Genomic DNA, 14,964 nt, shown 5'->3' with positions numbered 1-14,964 from the left:
TGGAGAGGACGGCATGACACTGGGGGCAGAGATGGAGAGGACTTGAATCTGGGGGCAGCGATGGGGGACATGAATCTGGGGGCAGAGATGGAGGGACAGGAATCTGGGGGCAGAGATGTGGGGACATGAATCTGGGGGCAGAGATGGAGGGACATGAATCTGGGGGAAGAGATGGAGTGGACATGAAACTGGGGGCAGAGATGGGGGACATGAATCTGGGGGCAGAGATGGAGAGGACATGAATCTGGGGGCAGAGATGGAGGGACATGAATCTGGGGCAAAGATGGAGTGGACATGAAACTGGGGGCAGAGATGGGGGACATGAATCTGGGGGCAGAGATGGAGAGGACATGAATTTGGGGGCAGAGATGGAGGGACATGAATCGGGGCAGAGATGTGGGACATGAATCTGGGGGCAGAGATGTGGGGACATGAATCTGGGGGCAGAGATGGAGAGGACATGAATCTGGGGGCAGAGATGGAGGGACATGAATCTGGGGGCAGAGATTGGGGGACATGAATCTGGGGGCAGAGATGGAGGGACAGGAATCTGGGGGCAGAGATGTGGGACATGAATCTGGGGGCAGAGATGTGGTGACATGAATCTGGGGGCAGAGATGTGGGGACATGAATCTGGGGACAGATATGGAGGGATATGAATCTGGAGGCAGAGATGGAGTGGACATGAAACTGGGGGCAGAGATGGAGGGACATGAATCTGGGGGCAGAGATGGGGGACATGAATCTGGGGACAGAGATGTGGGGACATGAATCTGGGGGCAGAGATGGAGAGGACATGAATCTGAGGGCAGAGATGGGGGACATGAATCTGGGGGCAGAGATGGGGGACATGAATCTGGGGGCAGAGATGTGGGGACATGAATCTGGGGGCAGAGATGGAGGGACATGAATCTGGGGGCAGAGATGGAAGAGGGACATGAAACTGGGGGCAGATGAAGGGTGTATATGAAACTGGGGGAGAGATAGAGGGGGGACATATAATTTACGGGTGACTGTAGGAGGATTATACTGTGTGCGGGCACATGAAAAATTAATGAGTGGGTGGAGTCAACACAAAAGTGGGCGGGGCTAAATTTGCCTAAATGTCCCTCTTTCGGTTCTTCAAAAGTTGGGAGGTATGCATTCTCACAATATAAATACCTGAGTTACTGAATTTCTTGGCTAACAATTACTAAGACATTGTTAGAGTGACATAAAGATGGTGCCCTGTGATAAGATGTAAATTAACAAGGAGCCCATATATTGCTCCTTCACAGGGGCCCTCTACTGTCTGTGTCCACCACTGGGTAGATACATTGATAAAATCTGGTGTTATAGTCAAATGCCATATTTATGAAGCCTCTGCTCCACTTTATCCAACAATTTATAAGGAGGTCACAAATTAAGAAAACCTAAAACCAAAGCCGTTCACCTGAATGAAGTTGTTTTGGTTGCGAAAACTTGGATTTGACCAAGTACAATGCAGACAAATAGGACAGATGCAAATATTTCTGCAACAAATCTGCAGTGTCTGAATATAGCCTAAGGTCTCTGGAAAGGTAGACAAGGTTTCAGATAGAAGAATTGTGAATTTACATTTTTATTAAGATTTAATGAAGAACAAGAACGGCCACATACGCCCGACTATACATTTTATCCGCGGATTCACAATTTTGAATAAAACTACAGACCAATATATTTCAATGGGCCCATACACAGGGCCATAGTTTTAGCGGCTGTGTGTATCCGAGACCCTCACCTATCAAGAAAACTGAGGTCCACTGACCCCCATTGGCTATCTCCAGCTGCTGTAATCTTCATACATTTCTATTGGCTCCTCTTGTGTTTGGCTCACTCTATTGAACGCTATGGAAATTACAGGAAGATAAACAGCAGTGTTACAGCGGCGCTCATGCATAAAAATGTGTCCGTGTCTCCATAGCAAACAGATCCCGGCTGTATTTTTTTTCTCATTGCTCATTTTGAAATGAAAGAAATGATGTGATTGGTTGCTATGGGCTACATTGGCATATACTGTATATATATATATATATATATATATATATATATATATATATATAGTGCCACACAGGCCAACCATGTGACTGCGAAGGGCCCCTGGAGAGAGGGGGCCCAGCCCTGATTAGTCATGTTTCTTTTCCTATTGGGGGGCAGACATATATAGGACCGCTGTATACTACTTGCCCATGTGCAGTGGCGTAACTACCGCCGTAGCAGAGGAGGCAGCTGCCACAGGGCCCGGGACATTAGGGGCCCGGTGACAGCCGCTACCGCTGCTATCATTATACTCAGGGGTCTTTTTGGACCCCCGAATATAATGATTGGCGGACCGGGAGAGGTAAGAAACATAAAAAACACTGTTACTTACCTCTCCACAATCCTGCCAGGCCTCCTTCCTGACGTCTCTGACGTCACATGAACCCAGCCTGCGTCCCGGGTCATGTGATGTCCGATGTCATTGAACAAGGACAGCAGCGCAGAAGGCAGCAGAGAAGACCGCGTAGGAGCGTATTCCCCCGGGTCTCCGATTATTTTACTCTGGGGTCTAAAAAGACCCCAGAGTATAATTGTTTATGGGTGTCCACAGTGGGACATAATACTATGTGCAGGGGCCACTATGGGGGATAATACTGTGTGCAGGGGCCACTATGGGGCATAATAGAGCGCGCAGAAATGCGTAGGAGGGGTCGGTTGAGGTCTTCGGCATCGGTCGGGGGGGGCCATGTCAAAAGTTCGCCACGGGGCCCCGCAATTCCTAGTTACGCCACTGCCCATGTGGTATCATACCACACCCTCCTTACAGAAAGTGGCAAGGTTGGCATAAAATTTGGCACAAAATTTTTGTACAATTGACATTTAAAAAGTCACAAATCCCAGGTTTGTCACTTTTCTATATCAGGAATCTTGTGTAGGGCCATAGTAAATCTTCCCCTATATTTTTATTCTTCTATATATATATATATATATATATATATATATATATATATATATATATATATATACTAGAGGGAGGACCCGGCTTCGCACGGGTATATTACAATTTATGTTTGTGTACTGACCCCATAAGAATTGTCCAATTTTGCACTGGTGTATTTTGTATGTGGTTTGTGTGTATGTCCATAAGCGTCATGTGATTATGTGTATCTCATTTCGGATGTCAGTGAAAAATCTGTGATCAGTTGTTATGGATACCTGGAGTAAAGCTGTATCTAATCCTTCCCCGTGTAGTACTGTGTTTAGATGCACGTGTCTAATCCTTGTTGGTGTGGTACTTTGTGCAGATGCACATATCTAATCCTCCCCATGTGATATTGTGTGAAGAGGCGCATATCTAATCCTCCAGTAAATGAAACTGTGTGCAGACGCGCGTATCTAATGACTCTGGCGTGTGGTACTGTGTGCAGATGCGCATATATAATCCTCCCCCATGTGGAACTGTGTGCTGAGACGCGTATCTAATTCTCTGGCATGTGGTACTGTGTTCAGATGCACGTATCTAATCCTCCCCTGTGTGGTATTGTGTGAAGAGGCGCGTATCTAATCCCCCGGCATGTGGTACTGTGTGTAGATGCACGTATCTAATCCTCCCCCATGTGGTACTGTGTGCAGACGCGTGTATCTAATCCTCCCCCGTGTGATACTGTGTGCTGAGACGCGTATCTAATTCTCTGGCTTGTGGTACTGTGTGCAGAGGCATGTATCTAATCCTCCAAAGTGTGATACTGTGTGCACACACGTATCTAATCCTCCCCCGTGTGGTACTGTGTGAAGAGGCGCGTATCTAATCCTACTGCATGTGGTACTGTGTGCAGACGCGTGTATCTAATTCTATGGCGTGTACAACTCTGTGCAGACGTGTGTATCTAATCCTATGGCGTGTACAACTGTGTGCAGACACGCGTATCTAATCCTCTGGAGTGTGGAACTGTGTGTAGACGCGCGTATCTAATTCTACGGCATGTGGTACTGTGTGCAGATGTGCGTATCTAATCCTCCCCCATGTGGTACTGTGTGTAGACGCGCGTATCTAATCCTACGGCATGTGGTACTGTGTGCAGACTTGTGTATCTAATCCTATGGCGTGTACAACTGTGTGAAGACACGTGTATCTAATCCTCCCCTGTGTGATATTGTGTGAAGAGGTGCGTATCTAATCCTACAGTGTGTGGAACTGTGTGTAGATGCATGTATCTAATCCTCCAAAGTGTGGTACTGTGTGCACACACGTATCTAATCTTCCCCTGTGTGGTATTGTGTGAAGAGGTGCGTATCTAATCCTTCGGCGTGTTGAACTGTGTGTAGACGCGCGTATCTAATCCTACTGCATGTGGTACTGTGTGAAGATGCGTGTATCTAATCCTACAGTGTGTGGAACTGTGTGTAGATGCATGTATCCAATCCCCTAGCATGTGGTACTGTGTGCAGACGCGCATATATAATCCTATCTTATGTGGTACTGTGTGCTGAGACGCGTATCTAATTCTCTGGCTTGTGGTACTGTGTGCAGAGGCATGTATCTAATCCTCCAAAGTGTGGTACTGTGTGCACACACACGTATCTAATCTTCCCCTGTGTGGTATTGTGTGAAGAGGCGCGTATCTAATCCTTCGGCGTGTGGAACTGTGTAGACGCACGTATCTAATCCTCCCTTGTGTGGTATTGTGTGAAGAGGCGCGTATCTAATCCTACGGCGTGTGGAACTGTGTGCAGACGCGTGTATCTAATCCTATGGCATGTGGTACTGTGTGTAGATGCGTGTATCTAATCCCATGGCATGTACAACTGTGTGACGACACATGTATCTAATCCTCCCCTGTGTGGTATTGTGTGAAGAGGTGCGTATCTAATCCTAAGGCATGTGGAACTGTGTGTAGACGCGCGTATCTAATCCTACGGCATGTGGTACTGTGTGAAGACGCGTGTATCTAATCCTCCCTGTGTGGTACTGTGTGCTGAGACGTGTATGTAATTCTCTGGCTTGTGGTACTGTGTGCAGAGGCATGTATCTAATCCTCCAAAGTGTGGTACTGTGTGCAGACACACGTATCTAATCCTCCCCTGTGTGGTATTGTGTGAAGAGGCGCGTATCTAATCCTACGGCGTGTGGTACTGTGTGTAGACGCGCGTATCTAATCCTCCCCCGTGTGATACTGTGTGCTGAGACGCGTATCTAATTCTCTGGCTTGTGGTACTGTGTGCAGAGGCATGTATTTAATCCTCCAAAGTGTGATACTGTGTGCACACACGTATCTAATCCTCCCCCGTGTGGTACTGTGTGAAGAGGCGCGTATCTAATCCTACTGCATGTGGTACTGTGTGCAGACGCGTGTATCTAATTCTATGGCGTGTACAACTGTGTGCAGACGCGCGTATCTAATCCTCTGGAGTGTGGAACTGTGTGTAGACGTGTGTATCTAATCCTACGGCATGTGGTACTCTGTGCAGACGTGTGTATCTAATCCTATGGCGTGTACAACTGTGTGCAGACACGCGTAGCTAATCCTCTGGAGTGTGGAACTGTGTGTAGACGCGCGTATCTAATTCTACGGCATGTGGTACTGTGTGCAGACGTGCGTATCTAATCCTCCCCCATGTGGTACTGTGTGTAGACGCGTGTATCTAATCCTACGGCATGTGGTACTGTGTGCAGACTCGTGTATCTAATCCTATGGCGTGTACAACTGTGTGAAGACACGTGTATCTAATCCTCCCCTGTGTGGTATTGTGTGAAGAGGTGCGTATCTAATCCTACACTGTGTGGAACTGTGTGTAGATGCATGTATCTAATCCTCCAAAGTGTGGTACTGTGTGCACACACACGTATCTAATCTTCCCCTGTGTGGTATTGTGTGAAGAGGCGCGTATCTAATCCTACTGCATGTGGTACTGTGTGAAGACGCGTGTATCTAATCCTACAGTGTGTGGAACTGTGTGTAGATGCATGTATCCAATCCCCCAGCATGTGGTACTGTGTGCTGAGACGTGTATCTAATTCTCTGGCTTGTGGTACTGTGTGCAGAGGCATGTATCTAATCCTCCAAAGTGTGGTACTGTGTGCACACACACGTATCTAATCTTCCCCTGTGTGGTATTGTGTGAAGAGGCGCGTATCTAATCCTTCGGCGTGTGGAACTGTGTGTAGACGCACGTATCTAATCCTACTGAATGTGGTACTGTGTGCAGACGCATGTATCTAATCCTCTGGAGTGTGGAACTGTGTGTAGACGCCTGTATCTAATCCTTCGGTATGTGGAACCATGTGCAGACGTACGTATCAAATACTTCAGTGTGTGGAACTGTGTGCAGAAGCGCGTATTTAATTCTCTGGTTTGTGGGACTGTGTGCAGACCCGTGTATCTAATCCTCTGGTGTGTGATACTGTGTGCTGATCTGTGTATCTAATCCTCTGATGCGTGTATCTCAGTTTGGATATCAGTGTTGTATTGTGCATGTGGAGTGACTGTGTGTATTGCAGTTGGAATATGAGTGAAAGTCTTGCAGGTTTGTATTGGCTAATGGGGGGGCACTGTGTTTGAAATGCTGTATCTCAGCAATGGTACGTCCGAGCGACTTGGAGTCTCGTCTTAAACCTTCCCGGGTATCTGAAGTATCTCTGTACCAAATTTGGTGAAGATCGGTCCAGTCGTTTGGTTCGCATTAGAGCACAGACAGACAGACAGACAGACAGAAATTCATTTTTATAATATAGGGAGATATATATATATATATATATATATATATATATATATATATATATATATATATGCCTGGTAAATATGTGACTACCATAATTCATGTAACATTTGTTTATTGGTGAAATAGTGCCAACATATTCCGCAGTATTTTACAGACATCATTACACAATGTCCCCGGTAGAGCTCGCAATCTAAATCCACTATCTATAAGGGCTAGTTCACACAGAGTTTTTTGGCAGCGTATTTTGACGCGGAATCTGCCTCAAAATCCACCTGCTAAAATGGCTCCCATTGACTTCAGTGGAAGCCTCTTGCTTCTTTTTTCCGCTAGCTAGTAAGGGAAAAAAGAAGCTATCTTGCTGCGGATTCCGCGGCTGAGTCGTGAGACTCCCTCCCAATTAGGCCCATGCATTCAGGCCGGAGTGGAATGCCGCGACGGGATGCCGATGCACCGCATCAGCATTCTGTCACGGCTACCCACGCGGTATGTTCACAAGCGGAATCCATTTTCTGCCATGTGAACATACCCTCAGTCATCCTGTTGCTCTACCATGAGCCTTCTTGCACAAATACATATTTTTTGGCCTTGTGGGGATTTTTTTGTGATGGTTTTTTTTTTGGTCACACATCATTTAACGTGTTTTATTTTAGGTTTTTTCCTATACCAATATCTATAAGAAAATGACCAAGAGCGTGCTGCGATTTTGAAACACCAGTGAAGCAAAAAAAACTTAATGAAAGTTAAAAAAATGCAATGTTTCTAGGACGTTTCATAAAATACAATTGACCCATGTGGAATATGTATCGCTTTTCTGAAAAAAAAATTATGCTTGCAACTACTCTGAGACTAAGTTTCATCTGCTTCAGAATCACCAGAGGAGACTCCGTCGAAGTGTCTGCCGGAAATCGAAGGCCCAAAACTAAACTGCACGCTAAACTTTTCTATCCGCATCCACCATTTTCAGTTTGAAAACAATGTATCAATGTAGTCAATGAGGTTCATAGGGCTCTGCATGTATCTGCTATTGTAGCTGTCCGTCTGTCTGTTGTTCTGGTCCTCTGATGCATTTTACATGCAAGCAGCCTGGCGTGCATGTGAACATAGGCTTATAGTACAAGAAAATTGCATTTTCATAGTTGCCAATTAACTCTACTTTGCTAAGATCGTCGTGAATCCAAAGCAACAGTCCAAAGAAATTCAGGCAGGTAGTTCTCATCCAAATTAGGGCACAAACCGGCACTTAGGCCTGGTTCACATCTGTGCATAGGTTTGGGGAATCTGCTTGAGAACCCTCCGAACGGAAACCTAAGCCGCATAAAAAGGCGGTTACCGAAGGAAACTCGCGGACCCCATAGACTATAAAGGTGCCTTCACACGGCGTAGTGCGCCGCTCCTTTAGACACGTATACACGTGTCCGAGCGCAGCACTTCAAAACAGAGCCCATTGATTTCAATGGGTGCCGATATATGCGCACTACCCATTGAAATCAATAGGTAAAAAAGCCTCCGGATGCCTTCACACGGCGTAGCACGCCGCTCCTTTAGACACGTATACACGTGTGCGAGTGCGGCGCTTCAAAACAGAGCCCATTGATTTCAATGGGTGCCGATATACGCGCGCTACCCAGTGAAATCAATAGGTAAAAAAGTCTCTGAATGATTTCAATGGGTAGCGCGCGTATATCGGCACCCATTGAAATCAATGGGCTCTGTTTTGAAGCGCCACGCTCGGACACGTATATACGTGTCTAAAGGAGCGGCGCGCTACGCTGTGTGAAGGCACTCTTATGGGGCCGCATGGTTTCCGCACGAAAAATGCAGAGAGAAAAGTCCTGCAAGCAGCACTTTCCTTTCTGCATGTTGCATGCGGAAACTGAGTGGAAACCACACAGACCCCATTATCGTCTATGGGGTCCACGGGATTCCTTATGTAGCCGCTTGTTAATGCATATAGGTTTCCATTCGAACGCGGATGTGAACCGGGCCTTTGATGTCCATATTTTATTAATATAAACCTTATAATGCTACGTATCCAAGTGTCCTTCGATAAGGTGTGAGACAGATGTGGTGGCCGTCCCAGGCCTAGTCACATGTGTCATCCCATTTATTATGGGTGCTGTAAGAGTGAATTCACATGCAGTAGATTTGTTGCAAAAATTAATGTGACTTTCTCATTCAGTCCAGTAAAAACGGCGAACACACGGGCCACGTTTAACTGATGAAACTTGATAATGTGATTTTAGCTTAAGGCAGCACATAGTGAGACACAACAACAAAAAAAAGTGCTGCTGAAAAAAACATGGTGGAAATGAATTACGTTTTTTTTCCGCAGAGTTTTTCACAGAAAGGCTGCAGAGTTTTCCTCTGTGAACTATCGGCCCTTATTATAGGTATACGGAAGCTGCCAGCGTTTCCGCAGGTTTAAGTGACATGGTGTGATTTGCGAAAATGCTCACATTTTTTTGAAAACGCAGTTTTTTTCGCTGCAGCATTTTTTTTCTGCAATGTGTGGATGGGATTAGCCAGGATCCCATCCACTTTGCAGGTACATTTTCACATCCTGGGGCTCTGGTCTAAAACATCATCAAAACTGCCCTGGAATAAAGTTGCAAGCAGTTTTGGTGCATATTTTTGCATGTGTTTTTCTAGATGCAATTTTAACTGTGACAAACTGCGCTATGTGAATGCACCCTAACAGTGGCCAGGTCACTTGTGAAAGAGATGAGTTGTAAGGTATTGTTGGGAAGCTGGAAGTCTGGCAATATATAAGGAGCCACATGTCGCCAGTAGAGATAATGCAAAGACTTGGAAGAGGTTGTGCAGCAGCTGAGATCGGCACAGCTCTGATGGGTGCAGGGTGGTCAGTGAGCACGGTGACTGCTCTGCTCTTCCAGTGTCCTGGCAGTGAGGGGGATGGGTGGAGCGCCGCCGATGCTGATGATGGTGGTGATGATGATGGTGCCGGGGGCGGAGCATTCACCTCAGTGCAGGGCAGGGTGACTGCTGTGCCGCTCAGTCTCCTGCTGAGGTCGCTGTGGCGCTGCCTCTCCCCGCCCCTCTCCGGGAAGAATCAGTGCAGCTGTTGCTGTGTCTGAGGCTGCGGATTCCTCCAGTCCACTCCCTTCATTTCATCCCTGCTCCGTGCTCAGGCGGCTGCCATCCTGCAGGCTCCACACTCCAGTGCATTCCAGGTAATGGCTCCGGAGCTCGGCTCTTCTACGTTATTCCTGGATCGGATTGGTGGGGGGATGAGGGGGAGCTGATGGTGGTGCTGGTGGGGGGCTATGGAGGGGGCTCCGCGCTGTAGACAGACCTGCATCTCTGCTGCTATTATTGTATGAGCAGCAATGCACAGGGGAGGAGGGCTGGATACTGCTGCTGCCTCAGTCTGCATCATTGCTGCAGCACAACAGGCTGCCCTCTCTGCTGTATTCTCCTTATACATGGAAGAAGAAGATGTCAAGGAGGGGCTTGTGGGGTGACCGATTGCTCCTGGGTGCCCCCTGGGAAGGGGCTTTGGTCTGCTGGTGGGTGCAGTCATTAGGATTACAAGTACCAGGGATAACGGTTCAGGGACAGGCGTGGTCCTGGCTGCATGTATGTATGTGTGACTATGTATGTATGTGAATGTATACATGTATGTGTAACACATCTGTACCTCATCATGGATTATATAATCTGGGGGATCTATATTATTATACATATGTGTACAGTATATATGAGCTGTATCCGCTTCTGTACATGTTTCCAGTTGTATTGGATATATTGTGTTCTTCTCCCAGTGCATTGCTGCCTTATTGTTGGATGGGTGCCACTATGTTTATTTCCCCAGATTATCCTGTGCCCCCCTGTTTATTACCCCTGGTTATTTTGTGCCCCCTTCAACAGGTTTTATTTCTGTGATTTGTTGCTATGTTGCCAGTCTCTGGCTTGCACAGGTGGATAGTAGTGTCATATCCAGTCCACATATACGCCGGTCCCCCCAGCACATGCTCAGGGTGACATCCCCCTCCTGGTACTACATGTGTATATAAGGTCCAACATGCACCGAAGCCCCTGTAACGTGTCCTGCAGATGCTGAAGGTGGCATTTAGGGATGTGAAAATCCTCTAAAGTATTTGTCTGGGAGAGGAACCACCTGGGTGTCTGAAATTCAATGCAGTATAAGGTTTTACATGCGCGGATGCTGAGGATGATGCAGCACTATGCAGCAAACTGACAAACCCAGTGTGTTGCTTGCAGCTTACATGGGCATATGCTGTTGTGCCCAGTCCAACCCCACCCCAGGATGGGAGGATGTTTATAGCCAAATCCCCCCCCCCCCCTTTGGTCAAGCTGTGCCCAGTTGGTGAACAACCACTTGATTTACTGCTGTAATATTTGGGACTCTGTGCACTTGCTGTAATGTGTGGAGCTCATTGCTTGTCATGGTGCCCTGTAATGAAGACAGTGGGGGTGGGTAATTACAGTTCTGCAGATTTAATGCGGTCAAATGGAGATGCATTCAGCCCTATGGTCTAGGACGTTAACCACTTTACTTCTGGAAGACTTTCTAAGCAGCTAACACGATATGGGCGAATAGTATATTCAGATTAGTTTCTGCAAGTTAGTGTCATTCACTTTTACTTGTAGTATTGTATGACGTTGGTGTGAAAAAATAACTTTGACATCTATGTCTACATCCTTAATCAGCGGGCACAAGTGCCATCTTGATGTCTGGCATATTAGCATACAGTTCTTGTTGACAAGGTGCCAAGTTCCAGCAAATTGCACCAAGTTCTCTTCTCGAGACTCTGGAGAAGTAATGTATTTGACCAACCCAAAAGTGCTTGGAAACTTGGGAATTCTGCACCTGTTTAACTATATTGTTGGAATGTGAGGGACATGCATGTGTCGAGGTAGTGGATGCACCGAATAGTTCCCAGGCGTGGCAGGATGTATGGAATTCCTGGCACAACTTGCATGGAAAGGAGAATGTGCATAAGCATAGCGTAAAGGAAGAGGTAGACTGCTGACTATATGAGTGTATACCGTTATCTTCTATAATATAGTGAATATATCATTATTATTATTATCCTATAAATATACACATTTTGCTTTACATTTAGTGGTTTATGGCCAGTTTTGTGTTTTTATTCTTGTACTTATTTCTTTATCTATTTCGTCAACCCCACCTGACCTGACGTTTATGGTGCTGATCTACATTGTGGTACCCATGCACATCCATAATTGTGATATAAGACAATTTATACAACAAATCAATCCTTTGAGAGGATACTAGTGGACATGTACTACCAGCTCCCAGGTATACCATTGGAATTTACAGCACGGCCCACTTAATACTTTGAGATCCTAAACCATGGCAGGCCGTATACGGCGTAGTTTACAACTTTCGTAAGTACTAGAGGAGAGCCGCTCCCCTCCTTAACTTCCATTAGGGTGTATTCACACATAACAATTGAATTACGTTTTTTACCGTTTTGCAGTTATGCAAAAACCACATTTCAGTTAATGTGTGAATATGCCTAAAGTAAATACATATACCAAAATTTTTTTCTATTTTCAGCTAAAGTTATAGTTGTTAGTATTGTACACTTAGTAGAGAGATGTCGTGTGTAATGTTTAATAATTTTGTTGAAATTTTATAGTACTTTTGTAAATTGACAGAAAAACCCAAACCCTTTCCTCCGTCAGGATTTATTCCGCATGTAGTGGATGCCAAATTTCCATATACTTAGTATTATGGATTGTGCTTGTGTGGTAGTTGTTGTGCGTGTGTACATGGACGCTGCTGACTGGATAAAAGACATTGTAAAATGATCTAGTATGGGGAGCGTCTCTTGCTGAGACATCAGGTTTGGGGTCGGGATATTGGAAGCCACATGTGCCGTGGATGACGTTATTCCTATATATTATTCATTAGCTGCCTGACACTTAGAAATGGTTTGGTTTTATGAGCCTAGTTGAGGATGTTCAATACTGAATTTGGAAGGAAGTAGCCTTGTTGTCCTTACAACCAGTCCCAAGACCAATCTCTACAATGGTAGATCTGGAAACGTTAGTCCCATCCTTGGAACTATAGACAGTGTATGGCTCTTGTAATTCGGACAGGTGCATTAGCTGTGTATCTATGGATAGTCTGGGGGACAGGCCCCGTTTTACTAAAATATATCACTCGTACTGCCCGGTTGTTTCCCTATATACTCGTCGTAGGGATCGCAGAATAACGGTACAATACAGAGTTATAGGAAAAGGATCAAAATTGTTATATTATGGGGACAGCAAGTATTTACTAGAAAGAGACAAGCTGTAGGGCCTTTAAAGTTTACCTAAATCTAGTAGTCCTACATATGCCCTACTGTACCACTGTATCCCCCTAATATATAGGTGTTCAGAGGTGTAGTAGGACCTTAGAGAAACCGATGTGTTCTCCGTGCTATTAGTATGGGAGTGTATTACTTCACCCCATTGATCAATATCATGGGACACTTGGCGACCACTTGCTACTATGTGTGACTCCATTGTGTGCATTGGGCCTAAAGTTAGTCTTCAGTTTTAGGCTAAGTTCATACGTGAATTACGTGTGGTGGAATTTGCTCTGGAAAAAAAAAAAGCTTCCTAATTAGAAAGCGGTTTTTTGGAGCGTTTTCTGGAGCAGTTTTTGTTAAAAAAAAAAAAAAAAAAAAAAAAGCGCTTCAGAAAACGCTAGGCGGTTTTTCCCTGCCGGGCAGTGAATGGACCGTAAAAAAACACGTTGCGGTTTTTGCCAAAACGCGATATGGTTTCCACCTCCCATTCACTTCTATTGCCTTCCTGAGGTGGAATCCGCCTCAAGAAAGGTCATGTCACTACTTTTTTCCCACTAGTGGAAAATAGAACGCTAGCGGTCTCCATAGACCACCATTGTGAGGGGCGGATTATGACGTGGATTCCGCGCCCTCTGTGCCCGTGTGAACGGGCCCTTACGTTATGCCTATGGCTTTCATGACCAAGTCAATATGTATGGCCGTTGTTGAGGACAAAGTGCGAGAACATCTTGGGAACTTTGTTATATGGATTCCTTTGACGTTAGTGTAGTTCTATATCAGTATCAAGCATCGGCCATTTTGGATGGTTCTACGTACATGGGATATGTTTTAAAGCATCTATATTTGCTTTTTTGATGTGATTTCACAACCTCTGTGAATTATCTTCCTTAATATAAACGGGGTAAGTCATGATATTACATTACATTTGACCATAAAAATGGTAGTGACCTATCGCTGGCAGGTACTCTGTTGGCGATTTTTAGACTTACGTAACGTATGGCGAATGTTTGCTGTAACTTTGATTTCTTTTACATTATATTTCATGATTCTATAGATAATGGGTTATTGTACGACAACTGATATTGCTTTGGTCGTAATGGAGTGATGTATGACACAGGACTTCCGTGCTAAATGCTTGTCATAGCCGTCATGGGCATAACATGGCTGAAGAATGCCTCCCCCTATTAGTTTGAGGGGCAGCTGTCAGCACCGATGGCATCGGATGTGGTCACACTGACAGAGGTTGAGCTCTGACTATTTGTGTGAGACTTGAACTATTTAGAAAGGGCACTTAGGAATGAGACTGGGCTGTCTTGGAAAGAAATTGAATTCACTTTCGGCTTTTCTGATCAATGTCTCATACCATTAGAAGGCATTTTAGAAAGTTGATGTAATAACATTACTGGCGATCACTTTCCTATCCGAGAACTCGATCTGTTGCCTTCTCATGCTGGAGGCAGATATTTGGAAGACAAGGTCAATAATAAGATCCTTGCTGACGTCCATAAACTGGAATCCTATGACTACAATGTTGATCCATTACATATGTACATACAGTGTTAGAGTATGTCTGCAGAACATACGTTACAGCAATGTGGTCATTGAGGACCTTTGCTCTCACTATCTTATTTGTGCTACGCTCCTTGACAAATTTTTGAGCACCATCATATCCAATAGCTTTCGTGTAGCCTTTAAAAGGTTGTCTCAAATACCCCTGTGACATTGTAGCCCCCAGGATGATCAGCTAGTAGCTCTGGGTGCCACTCCTGGCACCCCGGCAAAATCAGGAGAAATGTGGTATTACATAGGAGTCATTCAGATGTAATACATGGCTGGCCTGGTTATGGCAAAATGAGCGATTTTAATATAGAGTGGCTCTGAATTCTGGCGCCCTGAGTACTCTGTGATGCCCATGTGACCCAATAGGAGATTTGAGCAA

General features: G+C 45.4%; 1 protein-coding gene across 1 annotated transcript in view; it reads left to right on the top strand.

Moving 5' to 3' along the window:
• Positions 1–9,766: 9,766 nt before the first annotated feature.
• SPTBN1 (spectrin beta, non-erythrocytic 1) overlaps positions 9,767–14,964 on the top strand; it is a 117,476-nt gene continuing 112,278 nt past the window's right edge. The window contains exon 1 of the mRNA XM_075267563.1: positions 9,767–9,908. The gene's annotated coding sequence lies outside the window, so the exon portion shown is untranslated. The remainder of the gene's footprint in view (positions 9,909–14,964) is intronic.

The sequence above is a fragment of the Leptodactylus fuscus genome, chromosome 3, assembly GCF_031893055.1.
Source record: "Leptodactylus fuscus isolate aLepFus1 chromosome 3, aLepFus1.hap2, whole genome shotgun sequence".
Taxonomy (NCBI): domain Eukaryota; kingdom Metazoa; phylum Chordata; class Amphibia; order Anura; family Leptodactylidae; genus Leptodactylus; species Leptodactylus fuscus.
Note: the sequence above shows the minus strand (reverse complement) of the source record. Positions and strands in the feature narration are given on the sequence as shown.